This window comes from Salmo trutta, chromosome 5 (assembly GCF_901001165.1).
Source record: "Salmo trutta chromosome 5, fSalTru1.1, whole genome shotgun sequence".
Classification (NCBI taxonomy): domain Eukaryota; kingdom Metazoa; phylum Chordata; class Actinopteri; order Salmoniformes; family Salmonidae; genus Salmo; species Salmo trutta.
Window position 1 is genome coordinate 3,038,589 of NC_042961.1, and position 26,396 is coordinate 3,064,984.

General features: G+C 42.7%; 1 protein-coding gene across 1 annotated transcript in view; it reads right to left on the reverse strand.

Annotated features, from left to right (window-relative positions):
• LOC115193446 (protein eyes shut homolog) overlaps positions 1 to 26,396 on the reverse strand; it is a 226,058-nt gene that overhangs the window by 193,391 nt on the left and 6,271 nt on the right. Inside the window, exons 3-4 of the mRNA XM_029752135.1 lie at positions 11,012 to 11,208; positions 7,917 to 8,062 (exon numbers count right to left, since the gene is read on the reverse strand). The gene's annotated coding sequence lies outside the window, so the exon portion shown is untranslated. The remainder of the gene's footprint in view (positions 1 to 7,916; positions 8,063 to 11,011; positions 11,209 to 26,396) is intronic.

Below are 26,396 nucleotides of genomic sequence, written 5' to 3' on the forward strand. Positions count from 1 at the left end.
CACTATCCTCTACCCAACAGACAGACATGTCCCCTTCTCTACACTATCCTCTACCCAACAGACAGACATGTCCCCTTCTCTACACTATCCTCTACCCAACAGACAGACATGTCCCCTTCTCTACACTATCCTCTACCCAACATACAGACATGTCCCCTTCTCTACCCAACAGACAGACATGTCCCCTTCTCTACCCAACAGACAGACATGTCCCCTTCTCTACCCAACAGACAGACATGTCCCCTTCTCTACCCAACAGACAGACATGTCCCCTTCTCTACACTATCCTCTACCCAACAGACAGACATGTCCCCTTCTCTACACTATCCTCTACCCAACAGACAGACATGTCCCCTTCTCTACACTATCCTCTACCCAACAGACAGACATGTCCCATTCTCTACACTATCCTCTACCCAACATACAGACATGTCCCCTTCTCTACACTATCCTCTACCCAACAGACAGACATGTCCCCTTCTCTACACTATCCTCTACCCAACATACAGACATGTCCCCTTCTCTACACTATCCTCTACCCAACAGACAGACATGTCTCCTTCTCTACACTATCCTCTACCCAACATACAGACATGTCCCCTTCTCTACACTATCCTCTACCCAACAGACAGACATGTCCCCTTCTCTACACTATCCTCTACCCAACAGACAGACATGTCCCATTCTCTACACTATCCTCTACCCAACAGACAGACATGTCCCCTTCTCTACCCAACAGACAGACATGTCCCATTCTCTACACTATCCTCTACCCAACAAACAGACATGTCTCCTTCTCTACCCAACAGACAGACATGTCCCCTTCTCTACACTATCCTCTACCCAACAAACAGACCTGTCCCATTCTCTACACTATCCTCTACCCAACAGACAGACATGTCCCATTCTCTACACTATCCTCTACCCAACAGACAGACATGTCCCATTCTCTACACTATCCTCTACCCAACAGACAGACATGTCTCCTTCTCTAACCAACAAACAGACATGTCCCCTTCTCTACCCAACAGACAGACATGTCCCATTCTCTACACTATCCTCTACCCAACATACAGACATGTCCCATTCTCTGCTGGGAACCCATCTCCCATCCTGAGCTATGGAACTCTGAAATAATGTCATAGGGTCAGGCTGCACCATGTTCCCATTGTTATTACCAGTTGGTCCCATGTGACACACACAAAGACACACACACACACACACACACACACACACAGAAAGCAGTTGGTCCCATGTGACAGACACAAAGACAGACACACACACACACACACAGAGAGAGAGCTGTGGGTCCCGTGAGACCATTACCCATTTATCTGGGCACTGCCCTCCCTTGCTCTCCCACTAGAGAACCATTCACCCATGACACTGTGTCATAGGCTCATTCAACTCCCATACGTCATCAGGTCACTCTCATTCAATACTAATATAGCATTCTCCAAAAAAGAGGTTGCTCAAAAACGTTGAATTAAATGATGAAATGTGTTCCGATGTAACTTGTCCACCTCTACGTCCACCTCTACGTCCACCTCTACGTCCACCTCTACGTCCACCTCTACGTCCACCTCTACGTCCACCTCTACGTCCACTCGACTCAGAGAAGAGAAGACATTTGAATGTATTGACTGGCCTGAACTTTACCCTTCATATCCTCTGAGTACTATTGCCTGAGACAGCTGAAACAATAGCTCAAGAACAGGGCCTGAAAATCACCCATCCTAAATGGTAAGTACCTATAAAATATTATGCGTTGCCATCACTCCTTGTCATGATCACCAGCGCGCAGTTTTAAAGGAAGAAAATGTATACATTCTTGGTAGGAATGTTAATAACCAAGAAATATCATTCCACAGATCGGAGGTAGTGATGGGGGGAATCGATTCAGTTAAATATGGTGATCTTATTTTTGGACAATATTATATCGATATTTCACTCCAAGTTAACCGCTAGCCGGCTGTACCTGCGCCCAAACTTCGGTATTTTTCATCCTATTAGAGGTCGACCGATTATGATTTTTCAACGCCGATGCCGATACCGATTATTAGAGGACCAAAACCCGGTACCGATTAATCGGCCGATTTTTTACAAATATATATTTATTTGTAATAATGACAATTACAACAATACTGAATGAACACTTATTTTAACTTAACATAATACATCAATAAAATCAATTTAGCCTCAAATAAATAATGAAACATGTTCAATTTGGTTTAAATAATGCAAAACAAAGTGTTGGAGAAGAAAGTAAAAGTGCAACATGTGCCATGTAAGAAAGCTAACGTTTAAGTTCCTTGCTCAGAACATGATAACATATGAAAGCTGGTGGTTCCTTTTAACATGAGTCTTCAATATTCCCAGGTAAGAAGTTTTAGGTTGTAGTTATTATAGGACTATTTCTCTCTATACGATTTGTATTTCATATACCTTTGACTATTGGATGTTCTTATAGGCACTTTAGTATTGCCAGTGTAACAGTATAGCTTCAGTCCCTCTCCTCGCTCCTACCTGGGCTCAAACCAGGAACACATCGACAACAGCCACCCTCGAAGCAGCGTTACCCATGCAGAGCAAGGGGAACAACTACTCCAAGTCTCAGAGCGAGTGACATTTGAAACGCTATTAGCGCGCACCCCGCTAACTAGCTAGCCATTTCACATCGGTTACACCAGCCTAATCTTGGGAGTTGATAGGCTTGAAGGGGTGGGTATAATTTGTAGAACGTTCCAACAGGAATCTGTTCCAAAAAACGTAAAGTAAAAGGTTGCCAACCAACAACACATACAAAGTAGCAACGCATACAAACCTAGCTAACTAGCTGCCGAATAGGCATCAACTCACCACATAGCTTATTCTTAATGTTTGTCCATAGGCAACCAGAGTGACGACAGACATTTTTCAGAATAAACGTGATGAGTGAAAAACGCAACGAAATAGACCACTCCCTAACCCGGTATCTTATTCTGCCGCTATACAACTTTGTATGCGTTGTTTTTTGGCACCTTGTTATTTACGAAGTTTTTGGAATAGATTCCTGTTGGAACGTTCCACAACTTATACCCACCCGGCTTGAAGTCATAAACAGCTTGAAGCACAGCGAAGAGCTGCTGGCAAAACGAATGAAAGTGCTGTTTGAATGAATGCTTACGAGCCTGCTGGTGCCTACCAACGCTCAGTCAGACTGCTCTATACAAAAATATCAAATCATAGACTTAATTATAACATAACAACACACAGAAATACTAGCCTTAGGTCATTAATATGGTCGAATCCGGAAACTATCATCTCGAAAACAAAAGTTTTTTCTTTCAGTGAAATACGGAACCATTCCGTATTTTATCTAACGGGTGGCATCCCTAAGTCTAAATATTCCTGTTACATTGCACAACCTTCAATGTTATGTCATAATTACGTAAAATTCTGGCAAATTATTTTGCAACGAGCCAGTCGGCCCAAACTGTTGCATATACCCTGACTGCGTGCAATAAACGCAAGATAAGTGACACAATTTCATGTTAGCAGGCAATATTAACTAAATATGCAGGTTTAAAAATATATACTTGTGTATTGGTTTTAAAGAAAGGCATTGATGTTTATGGTTAGGTACATTGGTGCAACGACAGTGCTTTTTCGCAAATGTGCTTGTTAAATCAACACCGTTTGTCGAAGTAGGCTGTGATTCAATGAGAAATTAACAGGCACCGCATCGATTATATGCAACGCAGGACACATTAGATAAACTAGTAATATCATCAACCATGTGTAATTAACTAGTGATTATGTTAAGATTGATAGTTTTTTATAAGATAAGTTTAATGCTAGCTAGCAACTTACCTTGGCTTCTTGCTGCCCTCGCGTAACAGGTAGTCAGCCTGCCATGCAGGCTCCTCGTGGAGTGCAATGTAAGGCAGGTGGTTAGAGCGTTGGACTAGTAACCGGAAGGTTGCAAAAACGAATCCCCAAATCCCCCCTGAACAAGGCAGTTAACCCCCGTTCCTAGGCCATCATTGAAAATAAGAATGTGTTCCTAATCTGACTTGCCTAGTTAAATAAAGGTGTAAAAAAAGAATAATAAAACCCTTTTTTTTTTATTTATCCTGATATGAATAGGTTTGGATAGAAAACACTGAAGTTTCTAAAACTGTTTGAATGGTGTCTGTGAGTATAACATAACTCATATGGCAGGCAAAAACCTGAGAAAAAGAAACCAGGAAGTGGAGGATCTGAGAATTGTTGTTCTTCTTTCTCGTCCCTTTCGAAACTACAGTATCTGTGGTGTTACATTGCACTTTCTAGGGCTTCCATTGTCTGTCTAAAGCCTTCAGAAAGGGGTTTGAGCCTTCTCCTGTCACTGGGCAGAGTATAGGAGCTCAGTTACTGATTTTAAACAGCGTTTGACATGCTTCTAAGTACGGTAATGGAACATTTTTACTTTTTGTGTCTCGAATTGCGCTCGAACAAAACGGACAAAACGGAGGTATTTAGACATAACTATGGATTATTTCGAACAAAAACAACATTTCTTGTGGAAGTAGCAGTCCTGGGAGTGCATTCTGACGAACATCAGCAAAGCTAAGAGCATATTTCTAATACTAATTCTGAGTTTAGGTTGCCCCGAACTTGGCGGGTGTCTGAATAGCTCGCTGTGATGGCGAGCTCTGTACTCAGAATATTGAAAAATGTGCTTTCTCCGTAAAGCTATTTTAAAATCTGACACAGCGGTTGCATAAAGGAGTTCTGTATCTATAATTCTTAAAATAATTGTTATGTATTTTGTCAACGTTTAAGATGAGAATTTTTGTAAATTCACCGGAAGTTTTTGGTGGGAATACATTTTCTGAACATCACGCGCCAATGTAAAATGTTGTTTTTGGATATAAATATGAACTTGATTGAACAAAACAAACTTGTATTGTGTAACATAATGTCTTAGGAGTGTCATCTGATGAAGATCGTCAAAAAGGTTAGTGCTTCATTTAGCTGTGTTTTGGATTTTATTGACACATGTCCTTGCTTGGAAAATGGCTGTGTGGTTATTTTGGTCTATGTACTCTCCTAACATAATCTAATGTTTTGCTTTCGCTGTAAAGCCTTTTTGAAAATCGGACAATGTGGTTGGATTAAGGAGAAGTGTATCTTTAAAATGGTGTAAAAAAGTCGGATGTTTGAGAAATTGAAATGATTGGATTTTTGAGGTTTTTGTATTTCGCGCCACGCTGTTCCATCGGATATTGGCTAGGCGTTCCGCTAATAAAATACCGATTACCGATTGTTATGAAAACATGAAATCGGCCCTAATTAATCGGCCATTCCGATTAATCGGTCGACCTCTACATCCTACAGCTTGTTCTCCGTCTTATTGTTAAAGGTACAATATGCTGAAATCGCTCCGCCATTTCCTGGTTGCAAAACTTCTAATAGTCTGTCCAATTTCAGTTCATGTGACAAAACAAGCAGTCATTGTGTAGAGAATCATTGTACAATCTAAACCGCTGTGAAATATATTTTTATATAACCAAAAATATTGTATTTTCAGCTGTTTGAAGCTGGTGTACAAAACCGAAAGTGAAAGACACAAAAACTAAACTTTTGAACGGGAAACATAGAAATAGCGCACATAGAACAGATCCACTGCTTTTTAGACTTGCTTTCAATGAGAACGACAGATCTATATCGCATATTTCTATGTGAATTTGGTCAAGTCGTCCAAAAAGTTACATATTGCAGCTTTAAATACTGAGCCAACATGTTTTCAGCACTTTTATTTTCATGCCCAGCGGTCTAAAACACTGCATCTCAGTGCTAGAGGCGTCACTACAGAGCCTGTATCACGACCCGGACGTGATTGGGAGTCCCATAGAGCGGCGGACAATTGGCCCAGCGTTGTCCAGGTTAGGGTTTGGCTGGGGTAAGCCGTCATTGTAAATAAGAATTTGTTCTTAACTGACTTGCCTAGTTAAATAAAAGTTAAATATTTTTTTAATGTTTTTTAAATACCTCTGCAGCAGAACTATGGTGAGCAATATGTTTGGAACATTAAATCGCAATATCAACTTTGAATCGCAATACATTGTGAGTCATGAGAATTGCACCTATCAGCACCTAAGTATTGTGATAATATCGTATCGTGAGGTCCCTGGCAATTCCCAGCCCTCATCTGAAGTATATAAAGGAAAATAATGAGCTATTATTAAAGATGCTTCCTGTCCTGAGCTTATTAGAAGAAGATAGAAGCAACAGCATAGCAGACGCTTTTATCTAGGACCTTTATTCTTTTTTACCCTTATTTAACTAGGGACCTACATTCACAGTAACACAGTACATTTACATTTTAGTCACTTAGCAGAACGATTTATGGGAGCAATGAGGGTTAAGTGCCTTGCTCAAGGGCACATCGGCAGATTTTTCACCTAGTCAACTTGGGAATTCGAACCAGCAACATTTTGGTTATCGGCCCAACACTCTTAACCACTAGACTACCTGCCACAACCCTGGTGTTGCTAGTTAAGCCCCATGCTCTAACCCTGGTGTTCCTAGCTAAGCCCCTTGCTCTAACCCTGGTGTTGCTAGCTAAGCCCCATGATCTAACCCTGGTGTTGCTAGATAAGCCCCATGCTCTAACCCTGGTGTTGCTAGCTAAGCCCCATGCTCTAATCCTGGTGTTGCTAGCTAAGCCCCATGCTCTAACCCTGGTGTTGCTAGCTAAGCCCCATGCTCTAACCCTGGTGTTGCTAGCTAAGCCCCATGCTCTAACCCTGATGTTGCTAGCTAAGCCCCATGCTCTAACTAAAACACTGGGCCATCAGGACGCGTAGGTCACTGGATCACGTCGTCCGGGTTTAGCCGGGGTAGGCCGTCATTGTAAATAAGAATGTATTCTTAACTGACTTGCCTTGTTAAATAAAGGTTACAGTTTTGTTTAAATCACCTTTATCCCTGCCATGTGTCTCAACTACATCCTGAATATACTGCCATGGGTCTCACCTACATCCTGAATATACTGCCATGTGTCTCACCTACATGCAATACTGCCATGTGTCTCAGCTACATCCTGAATATACTGCCATGTGTCTCAGCTACATCCTGAATATACTGCCATGTGTCTCAGCTACATCCTGAATATACTGCCATGTGTCTCACCTATATCCTGAATATACTGCCATGTCTCAACTACATCCTGAATATACTGCCATGTGTCTCACCTACATCCTGAATATACTGCCATGTGTCTCACCTACATCCTGAATATACTGCCATGTGTCTCACCTATATCCTGAATATACTGCCATGTGTCTCAGCTACATCCTGAATATACTGCCATGTGTCTCACCTACATCCTGAATATACTGCCATGTGTCTCAGCTACATCCTGAATATACTGCCATGTGTCTCATCTATATCCTGAATATACTGCCATGTCTCAACTACATCCTGAATATACTGCCATGTGTCTCACCTACATCCTGAATATACTGCCATGTCTCAACTACATCCTGAATATACACCCATGTGTCTCAGCTACATCCTGAATTTACACCCATGTGTCTCAGCTACATCCTGAATATACTGCCATGTGTCTCACCTACATCCTGAATATACTGCCATGTGTCTCACCTATATCCTGAATATACTGCCATGTGTCTCAGCTACATCCTGAATATACTGCCATGTGTCTCACCTATATCCTGAATATACTGCCATGTGTCTCACCTATATCCTGAATATACTGCCATGTGTCTCACCTATATCCTGAATATACTGCCATGTGTCTCACCTACATCCTGAATATACTGCCATGTCTCAACTACATCCTGAATATACTGCCATGTGTCTCAGCTACATCCTGAATATACAGCCATGTGTCTCACCTACATCCTGAATATACTTCCGTGTCTCACCTGCAGACGTAGTCCTCTCCCTGGACTAAACAGCTGGCGTTGTTGTGGCAGGGCGAAGGGCTGCACGGGCTACGCTGCCTCCTGCACTGTGGGCCTGTGGTGCCATCTGAACACTGCCAGACTGAGGCTGCACACTCAGGAGAGGTCTGCAGACACACACACAAACACTTCAGCATATACACAAACACATGTAAAACAAACACACACATTTGCACGCACAAGCGCACACACACAGACACAGGACGAAAACAAATCAGGCCTCAAGTCAGCTTGAGAAAACACACTTAGATTAAAGGTAAAATACAGGGTTAGTGGAGACAGATCACTCTCCCTAGCAGAACAAGACAGTATTAGTGGAGACAGATCACTCTCCCTAGCAGAACAAGACAGTGTTAGTGGAGACAGATCACTCTCCCCAGCAGAACAAGACAGTGTTAGTGGAGACAGATCACTCTCCCCAGCAGAACAAGACAGTGTTAGTGGAGACAGATCACGCTCCCCAGCAGAACAAGACAGTGTTAGTGGAGACAGATCACTCTCCCTAGCAGAACAAGACAGTGTTAGGAGACAGATCACTCTCCCTAGCAGAACAAGACAGTATTAGTGGAGACAGATCACTCTCCCCAGCAGAACAAGACAGTGTTAGTGGAGACAGATCACGCTCCCCAGCAGAACAAGACAGTGTTAGTGGAGACAGATCACTCTCCCTAGCAGAACAAGACAGTGTTAGTGGAGACAGATCACGCTCCCCAGCAGAACAAGACAGTGTTAGTGGAGACAGATCACTCTCCCTAGCAGAACAAGACAGTGTTAGTGGAGACAGATCACTCTCCCTAGCAGAACAAGACAGTGTTAGTGGAGACAGATCACTCTCCCTAGCAGAACAAGACAGTGTTAGTGGAGACAGATCACTCTCCCTAGCAGAACAAGACAGTGTTAGTGGAGACAGATCACTCTCCCTAGCAGAACAAGACAGTATTAGTGGAGACAGATCACTCTCCCCAGCAGAACAAGACAGTGTTAGTGGAGACAGATCACTCTCCCTAGCAGAACAAGACAGTGTTAGTGGAGACAGATCACGCTCCCCAGCAGAACAAGACAGTGTTAGTGGAGACAGATCACTCTCCCTAGCAGAACAAGACAGTATTAGTGGAGACAGATCACGCTCCCCAGCAGAACAAGACAGTGTTAGTGGAGACAGATCACTCTCCCTAGCAGAACAAGACAGTGTTAGTGGAGACAGATCACTCTCCCTAGCAGAACAAGACAGTGTTAGTGGAGACAGATCACGCTCCCCAGCAGAACAAGACAGTGTTAGTGGAGACAGATCACTCTCCCTAGCAGAACAAGACAGTGTTAGTGGAGACAGATCACTCTCCCTAGCAGAACAAGACAGTGTTAGTGGAGACAGATCACTCTCCCCAGCAGAACAAGTGAGTAAAGAACTGTAACAGCATAATCTTATCGCTGCAACTCCCCAACGGGCTCCGGAGGCGAAGGTCGAGTCATGGGGGGGGAAACATGACCCACCAAACCGCACTTCTTAACGCCCGCTTAACCCGGAAGCCAGCTGCAATAATGTTTCGGAGGAAATACTGTTCAACTGACGACCGTCATCAGCCTGCAGGCACCCAGCTCGCCACAAGGAGTCGCTAGAGAGTGATGAGCTAAGGAAAGCCCCCCCCCCCCCCCGACCAAACCTTCCCTAACCCGGACGACGCTGGGCCAATTGTGTGCCACCCTGTGGGACTCCCGGTCAAGACCAGTTGTGAAACAACCTGGGATCGAACCCGGGTCTGTAGTGATGCCACTGCGATGCGGGGCCTTCGACTACTGCGCCACTTTAATTATGCATTTCATTTGTTAAATGTCATTTGGTTTTGTATTTTGTGCCCACGTACGTAAAGAAATAGTGTCTTATAAGCCCATTGGGCAACAATTGGTGTTCGAGACTTAAATAAATAAATCAATCCATCATAGAGAAACTAAGAATAGATGGAGACAGCTAGGCCATTAGCTCGACTAGCGTACTCCAGCTCTCATCACATCTCATCAGGAATGATCTTGACAATAATAATATATCTGACTCAAGAGTCAGAGATGATAAAACCAAGATCCTTAATCAGAGAAGATACTAATATTAACAGTTGCTTCGAGTCGCCAAGGCTCTCAGGTTGAAAGATGAGTTCATTTTCATTCAGATGAAGTCCCCTATAGAGATGAGACTGAGGCAAAATCAATGTCAAACAGATCAGGTTGACATACGAGTGCTGCTATGCTAACACTGGGCTCCCATTAATGTGACTGTGTTATGAAGGTTGTTATGCGTAATCCTGCATCACTCATTAAGGTGTTATGACTGGTTAAGAATGCCTTACGGAATATTCTCGAGTGGGTTGAGAAACCTATTACAAATCAGTTATTGTAAAATCTGTGGCAAATTCCATAATGAAGTCACAAGTGAAGGTCACAAAAAGACAATTAGCCCATTTTAATATATTTTTCTCTCTATGCATCGCCTCTCGCATAATAGAGAAACTATTGGCACTCAGCAGTTGATGATTAAAACCCCTGTCCTGTATCACCGTAACATTTCAGAGATAAAAGGCCTGAAATTGAAAACGGACTGTGGCCAACAGACGCCTCCATCTAGAACAAAAGAGCCCCTTTCATAAGTGCAATTTCAATCTGCCTCTTAAAATATGCAATAGTTAATTCCAGTCAAATCAAAATGGCCACCACAAATAACCAGAGCCACCACCATCACGCTTTCCTTCCCCAAGCCATGCTAACCCCCCATTGAAGGCAGTAATATTCATTGTTGTTCCAACCTTCAAAAGTACACTCGATCTGCTTCAAAGACTAAGATATTAATTTTCATGTGACATTTCCTATTAAATCAGGCTCTGAGAGGCCGGAGGAGGAGGACTGAGGAGAATGAAGAAGGAGAAATGGGATGCGTCCATAATGACATCTTATTACCTCTATAGTGCAATACCTTGGACAAGGCCTCTTTGGACCAGACTGTATGGGCTCTGGTCGAAAGTAGTGCACTATTTAGAGTGACATTTGGGACGTAGAAATAGAGTTCTCACATGTTCCCCCAAGGAGCACGCCTTTTCCCGCTGACATTCGTATGAAAGGCAATTGATGTTAACGGGGGTGTCACAGCGGAGGCCCGTGAATCCCTCCAGACAAGCACAAGCATATCCAGCGGCGCTCTCGGAGCTCTCCTCACACTCTCCACCATTCCTACATGGGTTGGGATCACAAGATGTCCCACAAGGTGGACCTATGGAAGAGAATGAACAGTTGGTTATTGGATAAGATTCCCAGAGGCTTTGAACTTCAATGAATATTTGACACGTGACAGCTCTCAGGCTGGATGTCAGAGATGGACCGACACTTCTGCTCTAACAACCCATGATAACTCAGGACACCTGAAAACAATCGGAGAGGTCTCCACAGCTGAACTCGACAGTCTTTGTTACAGCCATACAAACTTCACGGACACTGTTAGTTCAAGTCAGTCCGATTGAGAGCATGGCTCCAAATAGAGCAAATGATTGTGATAATTTGTTGAGAAAAAACTTGATCTGTTCCTCACTTCAACAAGTCTGATTTCAACATTTCATCCCACAGCAACATACAGTTTAAACCATATAAATATAATTAATTATATTTCTATGGTTTAAACCACAGAGGCGGGAAATACAGCAAAACCACCAGGATGAGAATGTGAACAGTACCTCAGTACCTGGTTAGGGATGTGAACAGTACCTCAGTACCTGGTCAGGGATGTGAACAGTACCTGGTCAGGGATGTGAACAGTACCTCAGTACCTGGTCAGGGATGTGAACAGTACCTGGTCAGGGATGTGAACAGTACCTCAGTACCTGGTCAGGGATGTGAACAGTACCTGGTCAGGGACGTGAACAGTACCTCAGTACCTGGTCAGGGATGTGAACAGTACCTCAGTACCTGGTCAGGGATGTGAACAGTACCTCAGTACCTGGTCAGAGATGTGAACAGTACCTCAGTACCTGGTCAGGGATGTGAACAGTACCTCAGTATCTGGTCAGGGATGTGAACAGTACCTCAGTACCTGGTCAGGGATGTGAACAGTACCTCAGTACCTGGTCAGGGATGTGAACAGTACCTGGTCAGGGATGTGAACAGTACCTCAGTACCTGGTCAGGGATGTGAACAGTACCTGGTTAGGGATGTGAACAGTACCTCAGTACCTGGTCAGGGATGTGAACAGTACCTGGTCAGGGATGTGAACAGTACCTCAGTACCTGGTCAGGGATGTGAACAGTACCTGGTCAGGGATGTGAACAGTACCTCAGTACCTGGTCAGGGACGTGAACAGTACCTCAGTACCTGGTCAGGGATGTGAACAGTACCTCAGTACCTGGTCAGGGATGTGAACAGTACCTCAGTACCTGGTCAGAGATGTGAACAGTACCTCAGTACCTGGTCAGGGATGTGAACAGTACCTCAGTACCTGGTCAGGGATGTGAACAGTACCTCAGTACCTGGTCAGGGATGTGAACAGTACCTCAGTACCTGGTCAGGGATGTGAACAGTACCTCAGTACCTGGTCAGAGATGTGAACAGTACCTCAGTACCTGGTCAGGGATGTGAACAGTACCTCAGTACCTTGTCATACAGTTCTGTTCAAGTTAATACCATTTTCCCCTACTAGTCCTACATGTGAATCACACGCTCTTTAAAGAAAGAGTGCCTTCCTTTCCTCAGTGTTTTATTGGGTTTGATGATGGTGTTTTCAAACACATGAGCAATCCTGAAGTATCCCATGTATATGTTTGACTTCAGGTGAACACAAGGCTCCAGGGCTCTCTCTCTCTCTCCATGACTGTAATTAATAATCAACTGCTTTTCTTGGACTCACTCACTTGTTCCTTGAGCAAAGTCTCCCTACACTACACTGTGGTATCGTCCCAAATGGCACCCTATTCCCTATATAGTGCACTACTTTTGATCAGGGCCCTATGTGACACTATATAGGGAATAGGGTGCTATTTGGGATGCAAGCCTCCCTATACTGTATCATCTCTCTTATGCGCTTCTTCCGTCTATTTTGGAACGCACAAGTGAATCTGAACTCCACACCAATTCCCACAACCCAAGAGAAGAACCAGGAAGTTGGCTTTTCATCTCAGTATAAAAGACAAAAGAGAATGCATTTTCAAGCATGCAACCAAACCACTAAACCTCACACAATACCTCCAATGTTTACTCATAATAAAACTAGGCTATATTCGTTGTGTCAAATTGGCCCTCCTAATGATGCAACTTTCTCTGGCACAAAAAGTCAGAGAAGAGGAGCTGGAAACAGTAACTGTGTGGTTGGTATTCTCCTTTTCTCTTGAATCTTTTTTCCCTCCTTTTCAATGCTTTTATTGTTATTGTGTTCTGTTCTAATTAGCAAATAGACCTTTTTAAGTAAATCACAGTCTTCTCCAAGTACCTGTACCATTGATATCCTCCTATTGTATGATAGACATAACAACAAGAATAAGACATAGAAATTAAAAGATATATCCCCTCAGAAGCATAAATGAATTAATAAACTGCTTATCGGCATTAGGATTCTGTCAAACACTGTTGGCCATTGTACAGCTCTTGATATCTCTGTTGATGTTTCCTGTCCTGAGACTGAAGATACAACAGGTATCACGATGTTTCTGTTCTTTTCCATGGTCTACATATCATCATCCCCATACTACCAGGGGAGAACGCAGAACAAACACCCCAAGCTGCTTAATACAGTATTACAGTCGAGAAAAGGGAAATGAGTTGGCAGACTGACACCACCATCTTTAAAATCACAATGGACTTTTAACTGGGAGAGGAAGATGAAGTATGACTGGTCAAACTGTCTACAGGAAGATAGAAGAAAGGTCCAGGATTGACTGGAACATCAACAGTCTGCCGAGTAAGAGTGGTGTCATTTCAACATGGTCTCCTTTCAATATGCCAAAATGGTGACATTTAATCAGTGACCTACTTGTTGTGTGTATGTACTGAAATGTATGTGTAACTAATAGATGCACACACACACACATTTTTAAATGTATGTTAATTGTAGTCTTTTGTCTATAATGGCTTTTTCGTTATATGTCGGACCCAAGTAAGACTAGCTGTCGCCATTGCCGTCGGCTAATGGGGATCCTTATGAATAAAAAAATGTCAGCTGAGCTAACCTCTTACACTGAACAAAAATATAAAAATGCAACACGGAACAATTTCAAAGATTTTACTGAGTTACAGTTCATATAAAGAAATCAGTCAATTGAAATAAATTCATTAGACCCTAATCTATGGATTCCACATGACTGGGAATACAGATATGCAGCTGTTGGACACAGATACAGTACCTTTTAAAAAAAGGTAGGGGCGTGGATCAGAAAACCAGTCAGTATCTGGTCTGACCATCATTTGCCTCATGCAGTGCGACACATCTCCTTCACATAGAGTTGATCAGGCTGTTGATTCTGGCCTGTGGAATGTTGCCCCACTCCTCTTCAATGGCTGTGCGAAGTTGCTGGATATTGGCAGGAACTGGAACACGCTGTTGTACATGTCGATCCAGAGTAGGGGTGTGAACGTTTAAACATTTTAATGAAGTTGTGATCCTTAAGTAGGCCGTCAAGTGTAAATAAGAATTTGTTCTTAATTAACTTGCCTAGTTAAATAAAGGTTAAATAAAAAATGTATTAATTAAAATCACAGTTCAGTGATCACAAAACATCATTTTCTGTGTTCTAGCCGATAGGCTATAAAGGCCTGGGGAAGTTGTGTAATTCAAATAAAACCAGAGAGGATGAGGCAAATTTTAGGCTTGGTGAATTTGCAAGTCATGCAAGACAAGACATAGTGAGATGCAGATTACCAAAACATATGAGCAGGCTTCTGCTTTTTCCATCTCTCTCTCCCTCACACTGGCCTGGATGCTCCGCCTCTCTCTCCCTCACACTGGCCTGGATGCTCCGCCTCTCTCTCCCTCACACTGGCCTGGCTGCTCCGCCTCTCTCTACTGGCCTGCCTGCTCCGTCTCTTCCTAATGATGCCAGTGTGTGTTCAGTCTTCGGTCTGTTGCCTGTAGAATATCCTAGCCTATTCGTGGCACTAATGTCTTCGAGACAGTTTTGTGAGCCCAGGGGAGCCTGCTCTTCATTTTTGCCTCATGAAATGACAGTAGGCTACTGGTAGCCTGTATCGATTACGCTTTTCAGACAATGGAACGTGGCCCCTTGAAAGCGCCTCAGCTACGACATGTTATTCTGTCTGTTAGGGTAGCCTACCCTATGTTTTTTTAAATGCTGACACAAAACCTTCTCTGGTGATATGAACAGACATTTTACTTGCCTGTAAAGAAATGCCGCTTCTGAAGTCCATCACTAGGAAACCAGAACTGTCAATCAAATCATCTCGAGCTGCTGCTCGCAGCCTGTTAGCCTGCCTCCTACACGCAGACCACTCTCTTCTCTCTCCTTTTAAATACCGTGACTTACCAAGACATTTAGTAGAAAGAAAGCACATCTAGCTACCATACCATAAAAACAGCATAAACAAGAACACAGCAGCTCAATCAGTTAACTGTAGTCAGGGAAACCATACCGAACATGTAAAGACCTGATGAGGCACTTTTTTTAATTGTCTTTTTTGAATTGTCTGAAAAGTGATTAATTGTTGCTATCAACATGTTACAGTAGATGTAATTTCCTTACCCGTCCCTAGCGTTCATACATATGTAATATGACCATTATTCTGCATTGTAAATTGACACGGAAAACCGATTTAAAAAAAAGTCAGTTTAAACGTTAAGCAAAATTGTCCATTTGTCACATCGCTAATCCAAAGCCTCCCAAACATGCTCATTGTGTGACATGTCTGGTGAGTATGCAGGCCATGGAAGAAGGGACATTTTCAGCTTCCAGTTGTGGTGTACAGATCCTTGCGATATGGAGTCATGCATTATCATGCTGAAACATGAAATGGTGGAGGAGGATGAATGGCACAACAACGGGCCTCAGGATCTCTTCACGGTATCGCTGTGCTTTCAAATTGCTATCGATAAAATGCAATTGTTGTGTTCATTGTCTGTAGCTTATTTCTGCACATACCATAACCCCACTGACACCATGGGGCACTCTGTTCACAACGTTGACATCAGTAAACCGCTCGCCCACACAACGCCATCTGCCCGGTAGAGTTGAAACAGTTCCAGCGTGCCAGTGGCCATCGAATGTGAGCATTTGCACACTGAAGTTGGTTACGATGCCGAACTGCAGTCAGGTCAAGACCCTGGTGAGGACAACGAGTGCGAGTAGATGAGCTTCCCTGAGATGGTTTCTGACAGTTTGTGCAAAAATTCTTCGGTTGTGCAAACCCACAATTTCATCAGCTGTCCAGGTGGCTGGTCTCAGACAATCTATCCCGCAAATGAAAAAGCCGGATGTGGAAGTCCTGGGCTGGCGTGGTTACACGTGGTCTGTTGTTGTGAGGCCTGTTGGGCGTACTCCAAAATTCTCTAAAACAACAGAGCTTAGGTAGAGAAATGAATATAAAATTTTCTGGCAACAGCTCTGGTGGATATTGCTGCCGTCAGCATGCCAATAGCACGCTCCCTCAAAACGTGAGACGTCTGTGGCATTGTGCTGTGTGACAAAACTGCACATTTTAGAGTGGCCTTTTATTGTCCCCAGCACAAGGTGCACCTGTGCAATGATGCTGTTTAATCATCTTCTTGATATGCCATACCTTTCAGGCAGATGGATTATCGTGGCAAAGGAGAAATGCTCACTAACAGGGATATAAACAAATTTGTGCACAACATTTGAGAGAGAGAAGCTTTTTGTGCGTATGGAACATTTCTGGGACTTTTTATTTCAGCTCATGAAACATGGAACCAACACTTTACATGTTGCATTTATATTTTTGTTCAGTGTAGTTGTATGTCACTTAGGGTGACATATTACCTACTGTATATCAGATAAATGATGACGTGCCATATTTAACCCTTATAAAGAATCATAATTACATTGAATGCCTATGATTAGTTTTGAATTATCCTTTTTCCCCCCTCTGTAAATCATATTTAAATTATGCAAAAACAACCAACTTAATTGAATAAAGGAGAATAAATAGACTTTAGGGAGCTGACAACAGTGGCTCAGATCAGAGCTAGAAGTTTTGGACAAGAGCATCTTGGCTTAGAGACACATATATTACATACTGTAATCCACCTCTAATGTCAAATGCCGCGGTGGTGACATTGGCTGCTCCACGTGGGATAAAATTAGACTGAACACACCGCTGGTTCAAGGTGAATACAATTTGATTGTATTCCCTGGCGTAGGCTTTTCATTTTTGTGTTCTTCAGTAGGCGCCAACTCATTTATCTTTCTCTGTGATTCTTCTTGTAGCATATTCCTCTATGCTAATTCCCCTGCGTATTGTAGTGCTCTTGTTCCCAGAGGTTTCCCATAGGATGCATCCCAAATGGCACCCTATTCAATATATAGTGCACTACCTATGGGCCCTGGTCAAAAGTAGTGTACTGCATAGGGAATAGGGTGTCATTTGGGACTGAGCCATAGCCTGTATGCAGGTATCATTGGACATCAATCTTACTGTATATACATAGAGCTTCTGGGCTTGTTTAGGCTTGCTACACTAGCCATTGGAAATTGAGTTTGCATAGCGGGTTGCCTACCAAAGGCTGAAACAAGAGTCTTTGGGAATAATGTAGTTTACGAAAGTTCAAAATCAGTAAGGCTGGTCACTTTCACATTTATCTAGTAAGCACAATATAATTCACATCGCTTCCTATCACAGGCATAGCAGATATTCATAGGGTAGTATTTATAATGATACCTCATCAACATAGTAGGTATAGTATAGGGTAATATCGTAATATTACCTCATCAGCATAGCATCACGTCTCTGCTGGTACTTTTCTATTAGCAAGTGTGAAGAATGTCATTCACCTATTAACTTCAGCCTATGAGCATGGCACACTAGAGCAATTCCACCACGCTTGCTGTATGGGTACACTTGTGCAATAATCACTTTCCGTTCTTCCAACCAATGGCAATGAATCTAGGAGAGTTTGTCAACTCAACCCTTGTGTCTTGCTTGCTGTTTTGCAGCAAGTCTTCCAACGACCTTCCACCTCTCTACCACCACCAGTCATAGGAAGCCCATTCTCCCAGCTGGGGGGTTTTGATGCCAGCTGCCCAGCATAGAGCGACCGGTAATCAGCATTTGGCTCCGAGGAGCATTCCTCAGAGATGAGGCCTACCCCAAACTATTCAATAGAATTTGATATTGCATGTAATCTATGTTGTCATTCAGTTAAGCCTGTACTCAATTAAACGTATTTAAATGTGTGGGATAAAAAAAGGTTTAAACCTATCCCAATAGATTCAATAATTTGGGACATATTCTGGAAACAGCTTAAGGTTACGAATGGAAAATGCTGTTGGGAATTGTTGATCATCATCACGTACATTTTCACCTCAGATTTTGGGTAAGCCCTGTGCAACCTCCAACGCGTGTTTACTGTGAACACTGAGGGTGTACCCACTTTAAATTACAGTTTTAACAGAGGCTAAGTAGGTCACTGTGGCTATTTGATCATAATGTAGGCCTACCAGAGAGTGGCCTACCATAAAAACAAGGAAAATGCATCCCATAACATTTTAACATGGAAATAGATGTTATATCATTCAGCCTACAGTAGCAGCCAATGTGTGGTGTTCAATGTAGGCCTACATTCCATGACTTTTGAAAAAAACATGCAGGGCTTGACATTAACCCGTTTACCCACTTGTCCTTCAGACAAGTTGACTGAGAATGTTGTGTTTGATGCAAGAAACCACTTTACAAAATAAAATGCATTATTATTCCCATACCATTATTACAGAGAATCAGACAAATGATGCTACCCTCTGCCTATTGGCTACTTGCATTATGAGACAGATTATTCAAGCCTAACACTCCCCTTTTTAAGAAAAAAGGGGAGTGTTAGATTACCAGACTGGCTTTTCAAAGATGTCTAGAAATGTAGGAAGCAATCCCTCCCCTATTGTTGACTACTAATGATCTATAACTGGGTTAATAACTCACTAACTAGTAATCACTCCCCTATTGTTGACTACTAATGATCTATAACTGGGTTAATAACTCACTAACTAGTAATCACTCCCCTATTGTTGACTACTAATGATCTAAAACTGGGTTAATAACTCACTAACTAACTAGTAATCACTCCCCTATTGTTGACTACTAATGATCTATAACTGGACTAATAACTAACTAGTAATCACTCCCCTATTGTTGACTACTAATGATCTATAACTGGACTAATAACTAACTAGTAATCACTCCCCTATTGTTTACTACTAATGATCTATAACTGCGTTAATAACTCACTAACTAGTAATCACTCCCCTATTGTTGACTACTAATGATCTATAACTGGGTTAATAACTAACTAGTAATCACTCCCCTATTGTTGACTACTAATGATCTATAACTGGGTTAATAACTCACTAACTAACTAGTAATCACTCCCCTATTGTTGACTACTAATGATCTATAACTGGGTTAATAACTCACTAACTAACTAGTAATCACTCCCCTATTGTTGACTACTAATGATCTATAACTGGGTTAATAACTCACTAACTAACTAGTAATCACTCCCCTATTGTTGACTACTAATGATCTATAACTGGGTTAATAACTCACTAACTAGTAATCACTCCCCTATTGTTGACTACTAATGATCTATAACTGGACTAATAACTAACTAGTAATCACTCCCCTATTGTTGACTACTAATGATCTATAACTGGGTTAATAACTCACTAACTAACTAGTAATCACTCCCCTATTGTTGACTACTAATGATCTATAACTGGGTTAATAACTCACTAACTAGTAATCACTCCCCTATTGTTGACTACTAATGATCTATAAATGGGTTAATAACTCACTAACTAGTAATCACTCCCCTATTGTTGACTACTAATAATCTATAACTGGGTTAATAACTAACTAACTAGTAATCACTCCCCTATTGTTGACTACTAATGATCTATAACTGGGTTAATAACTCACTAACTAACTAGTAATCACTCCCCTATTGTTGACTACTAATGATCTATAACTGGGCTAATAACTAACTAGTAATCACTCCCCTATTGTTGACTACTAATGATCTATAACTGGGCTAATAACTCACTAACTAGCAAAGTATATGAACAAAATGTGCACACGTGGCTACATTCAGCTTTCGCTTTGATCTCAAAACAAGCTCATCTACTCACGACCGCTAATGCTGTAAACACAGTCCAGTTCAAAGTAAATGGCATAGGTCCATATATGTCAATGGTCTATTTGCATATAGGCCTCCTGCAGATCTGACTTGTTATGGCTCACTGGTCTGTGTAGAGTACGGGCTGAGTCTTGCATGTCAACGCACTGGTCTGTGTAGAGAACGGGCTGAGTCCTGCATGTCAATGCAATAGAATCCTACTCCGATGTGTTCTGCCTACAAGAAAATGTCTTGCATAGTTAGTGTTGTTGTTTTAGTATGTTGCATTGAAAGTGGCTAATATTGCATTGATTAGATTACAATTCCCACAGTAAAAGGAAAGGTTGATAGTGTTAACAGGGAAAACTCTAGAACAGTGGTCACCAACCTTTTTCTGAGTCAAGATCACTTTCTGAGTCAAAATGCAAGCCGAGATCTACAGCTCAGATTTTTTGTATTAAAATGGCTTAAAAAAAACGTACGCCTTTGCAACATTAACCAATTACAAACAGTTCGGTAGCAATGAGGTTTGTGCAGTAGACTACAGGCCCAAAACATTATAATGACATATTGGCTTTGCTTGAATTGCCCTGCCAATGCATTGCTGTTTAGGTCGTCTTTTTAAATTATATTAAAACATTTGAGGTAGGCTATATGATCATACCAGTAATAGAGCCGTTGTTGTATTACTTGTGAAGCACAACTGAGTGAGCATACATTTAAATAATTTGCTTTTTATTTTATTGGGCTGATGGTGCCTACATCTGATGGTCAGTCTCAGCTGAGGGAGAGAGCAGCAGGCTAAGTGTCCGCCTCAACATCCCTCCGCTCTCTCTTTCCTCCACTGACACTGGCCAAAAAGGGACACCGTTTCCAGCTGATGGCGAAACTCGAGTCGCACCGCATTATTTCTGCCTCACGCACTAATGCATGTTGTTACTCCTATGAACATATCAATATTCCTTGATATAAAAAAAGACCCAAGCTGCTTATAATAACAACACAAGCCTGTAGATACACGTTCCTACTCATTCATTACTGCTGCAGTGCTTGTTGTAGCGCTGAGTGGATATAAGAAGAATGCGCATTTTATGGCTTATAAAAGTGTTGAATACAAAGTGTTGACAGTGCTGAGTAAGTAGTTAAACATGAACTCACTCATAAAACCAGCATCTCTTTGCCCAAGATGAATTAAAAAAAAATAGGAACACAAGGATTTATCGTTGCGTTTTTTACAGAAATGTTTGGTGATCGACTAGCAATGCCTTTGAGATTGGCCAGTGGATCGCGATCGACCAGTTGGTGACCACTGCTCTAGAAAGTTGAGTAAAGTTACATTTCGTGCTTCTCTCCATGGGCTGATATTTCTTCTGAGCGGCAGTCTCGTGGCTACTGTGCGCACGCACACAGATTACAGGGAACATTGCCAGTGGACCTTACATACCATGTAAAAAGGATAGACATTGTTATACACTGAGTGTATAAAACATTAAGAACACTTTCCTAATATTTAGTTGCCCTCAGAACAGCCTTAATTTGTTGGGGCATGGACTGTACAAGGTGTCGAAAGCGTTCCACAGGGATGCTGGCCCATGTTGACTTCAATGCTTCCCAAAGTTGTGTCACATTGGCTGGGTTTCTTTTGGGAGGTGGACCATTCTTGATACACACAGTAAACTGTTGAACGTGAAAAACCCAGCAGCGTTGCAGTTCTTGACACAAACCGGTGAGCATGGCACCTGCTATCATACCCCGTTCAAAGGGAACTTAAATATGTTGTCTTGCCCATTCACCCTCTGAATGGCACACATACACAATCCATGTCTCAATGCTTAAGAATCTTTCTTTATCTCCTCAATTTCATCTACACTGATTGAAGTGGAATTAACAGGTGACATCAATAAGGGATCATAGCTTTCACCTGGATTCACCTGGTCAGTCTTTGTCAAGGAATAATAATAAATAATACAATCCATAGAATACATTAAAAACAATGCATTATGTAAGAGGATAATAATGAATATTGAATAATGTGCTGGGGAACGCTAACTCAATCTCTTGTAAATGTAGACTATGTACAGTACAGTCTTAAATGTATCTAACAGGACTCAGATATACCCACAACCTAACAACGCAGTCCCCAACCAAATCACTCCCTCATAGTTGAATCTACACACTAAAACAATGGGTTAAGTGAATTGCGAAAACAAGCTGTATAATCCCAGATGGGATGTTGCCATATAAGGCGGTAATACCTGGTGATAAATACCATAGAGGAACTCTGCAGGAGAGCCGGAGAATCAAAAGAGAAATCTCATTTGAAACGTCCCGTGAGTTTGGGCCTGATTATTCTGTGAGTATAGGCTCTGGCCTGCGAGGGCAGACCGCCTCTGTTCTGCAGTAGGGGAGACAGGTGATTCCAGGTGATTAATGAGGGAACAGCCATGGGCTGCGTCCCAAATGGCACCCCATTCCCTATATAGTGGATTACTTTGTTACTTCGTAAATGAGACAGTATTAGTGTTCCAGGTAGATGACATACAGTATTAGACTGTGTTCCAAGTAGATGAGATAGAGACAGTATTAGACTGTGTTCCAGGTAGATTACATACAGTATAACACTGTCTCCATCTCATCTACTTGGAACACAGGCTAATACTGTATGTCATCTACCTGGAACACAGTCTTAGACTGTGTTCCAAGTAGATGAGACAGAGACCGTGTTAGACTGTGTTCCAGGTAGATGAGATAGAGACAGTGTTAGACTGTGTTCCAGGTAGATGAGATAGAGACCGTGTTAGACTGTGTTCCAGGTAGATGAGATAGAGACCGTGTTAGACTGTGTTCCAGGTAGATGGCGTAGGATTCAGACATCTTTGCCTTGTCTTATATGTGTGTGTGTATATATATATATATATATATATATATATATATATATATATATATATATAAATATAATTGATTTATTTATATATTTTTCTTCGCATTCTTTTTAATATTTTTCCTAAACCTCTAAATACTCTCCTGCAACCCATCTCACCCAATGTGGTGTGGATCTGTTTTTTTTCCTAAAGTATTTCTACTTACATCGGAACTGGAATCCCTCAACTGAAGCTAGCTAGCTAACTAGCTACCAGCTACAAGTCAGCCACTGCTAGCGGTCATCAGCTAACCTTTAGCTCGGAAAGCTCTCGCCAGTTCGTACAACACGTTTCAAACCAGAGCATATCGGACCTATTTTTCTCTCCATATCTCCGGATTCCTACCGCAAACTCTGAACCTTTTCATCTGGACCATCGCAGCTAGCTCACCGCAACCCGGGTTGACTACTCCTGGCTAATGTTTCCGTCCCGGAGCAAGCACCAATTAGCCTGGAGCTAGCCCATGCTAGGCCAATCTCCCGGCGAGGGCTCCTGGGCTACTCCTGAAGCCCACTCCTCGGCTACAATATCCGGACCCCTTTTACTGCCGGTACGGGGCACGGAACCCCGCCTATCGTTCACGACAGGAATACCGACATAATCTGCCCGAGGATTCCAACAGGCCCCTCAGGCGCGATGTCCCCTGAAGGCCCATTCTGCTAACCTATCTAGAGCATATTGGACTCTTACCGGATCCATCGGCCAGTTTCTTGGACCACTAAACCCATTTTGCCAATTGGACTTGGACCCCTCTGCTACATGGAACTCTACTAATTCCACGACTGGTCTATCGACGTCACCGCACGAGGAGGCAAAAACAGACTTTCCCCCATCGCGACGTCCCTCTAAGGCCCTTCTGCTAACTTGCTAGCCCCGGCCTGCTAACTGCTAACTTGCTAGCCCCGGCCTGCTAACTGCTAGCTTGCTAGCCCCGGCCTGCTAACTGTCTGAATCACCGTGTCCCCAGCCAGCCCAACCACTCACTGGGCCCATACGGTTCACTTGGTTGTGCATGCCTCTCCCTAATATCAATATGCCTCGTCCATTACTGTCCTGGTTAGTGATTACTGTCTTATTTCACTGTAGAGCCTCTAGCCCTGCTCAATATGCCTTAACCAACCATGTTGTTCCACCTCCCACATTTGCGATGACATCACCTGGTTTAAACGTCTCTAGAGACTATATCTCTCTCATCATTACTCAATGCCTAGGTTTACCTCCAATGTACTCTCTTCCTACCATACCTTTGTCTGTACATTATGCCTTGAATCTATGCTATTGTGCCCAGAAACCTGCTCCTTTAACCCTCTGTTCTGAATGTGCTAGAAGGCCAGTTCTTATAGCCTTTAGCCGTACCCTTATCCTACTTCTCCTCTGTTCCTCTGGTGAGGTAGAGGTTAATCCAGGATCTGCAGTGCCTAGCTCCACTCCTACTCCCCAGGTGCTCTCATTTGTTGACTTCTGTAACTGTAAAAGCCTTGGTTTCGTGCATGTTAACATTAGAAGCCGACTCCCTAAGTTTACTTTATTCACTGCTTTAGCACTTTCTGCAAACCCGGATGTCTTAGCCGTGTCTGAATCCTGGCTTAGGAAAACCACCAAAAACCCTGAAATGTCCATCCCTAACTATAACATTTTCCACCAAGATAGAACTGCCAAAGGGGGCGGTGTTGCAATCTACTGCAGAGATAGCCTGCAGAGTTCTGTCTTACAATCCAGGTCTATACCAAAACAATGAGCTTCTACTTCTAAAAATTCACCTTTCCAGAAACAAGTCTCACCGTTGCCACTTGCTATAGACCACCCTCTGCCCCAAGCTGTGCCCTGGACACCATATGCGAATTGATTGCCCCTCATCTATCTTCTGAGCTCGTGCTGCTAGGTGACCTAAACTGGGACATGCTTAACACCTTGGCCATCCTACAATCTAAGCTTGATGCCCTCAATCTCACACAAATTATCAATGAACCTACCAGGTACAACCCCAAATCCGTAAACATGGGCACCCTCATAGATATCATCCTAGCTCTCCAAATACACCTCTGCTGTTTTCAACCAAGATCTCAGCAATCAGTGCCTCATTTCCTGCATCCGTAATGGTTCTGCAATCAAACGACCACCCCTCATCACTTTTAGACGCTCCCTAAAACACTTCAGCGAACAGGCCTTTCTAATAGACCTGGCCGGGGTATCCTGGAATGACATTGACCTCATCCCGTCAGTAGAGGATGCCTGGTTATTCTTTAAAAATGCCTTCCTCACCATCTTAAATAAGCATGCTCCATTCAAAATTAGAACCAGGAATATATATAGTCCTTGGTTCACTCCAGACCTGTCTGCCCTTGACCAGCACAAAAACATCCTGTGGCGTTCTGCATTAGCATCGAACAGCCCCCGTGATATGCAACTTTTCAGGGAAGTTAGGAACCAATATACACAGGCAGTTAGGAAAGCTAAGGCTAGCTTTTTCTAACAGAAATTTGCATCCTGTAGTACAAACTCAAGAAGGTTCTGGGACACTGTAAAGTCCATGGAGAGTAAGAGCACCTCCTCCCAGCTGCCCACTGCACTGAGGCTAGGAAACACTGTCACTACCGATAAATCCACAATAATTGAGAATTTCAATAAGCTTTCGACTCTGTCAATCACAGCATTCTTATTGGCAGACTCAACAGCCTTGGTTTCTCAAATGATTGTCTCGCTAGGTTCACCAACTACTTATCCAATTGAGTTCAGAATGTCAAATTGGAGGGCCTGTTGTCCGGACCTCTGGCAGTCTATGGGGGTCCTGCTGGGTTCAATTCTCGGGCCAACTCTCTTCTCTGTATACATCAATGATGTCGCTCTCGCTGCTGGTGATTCTTTGATCTACCTCTATGCAGATGACACCATTCTGTATACCTCTGGCCCTTCTTTGGACACTGTGTTAACTAACCTCCAGATGAGCTTCAATGCCATACAACTCTCCTTCCATGGCCTCCAACTGCTCTTAAATGCAAGTAAAACTAAATACATGCTCTTCAACCGTTCACTGCCCGCACATGCCCGCCCGTCCAGCATCACTACTCTGGACGGTTCTGACTTAGAATATGTGGACAACTACAAATACCTAGGTGTCTGGATAGACTGTAAACAGCACCTTCAACAAGTGCTCAGCTCCTTCAAGACTATTGGAAAAGTATTCCTAATTTTTTATTTTACCTTTTA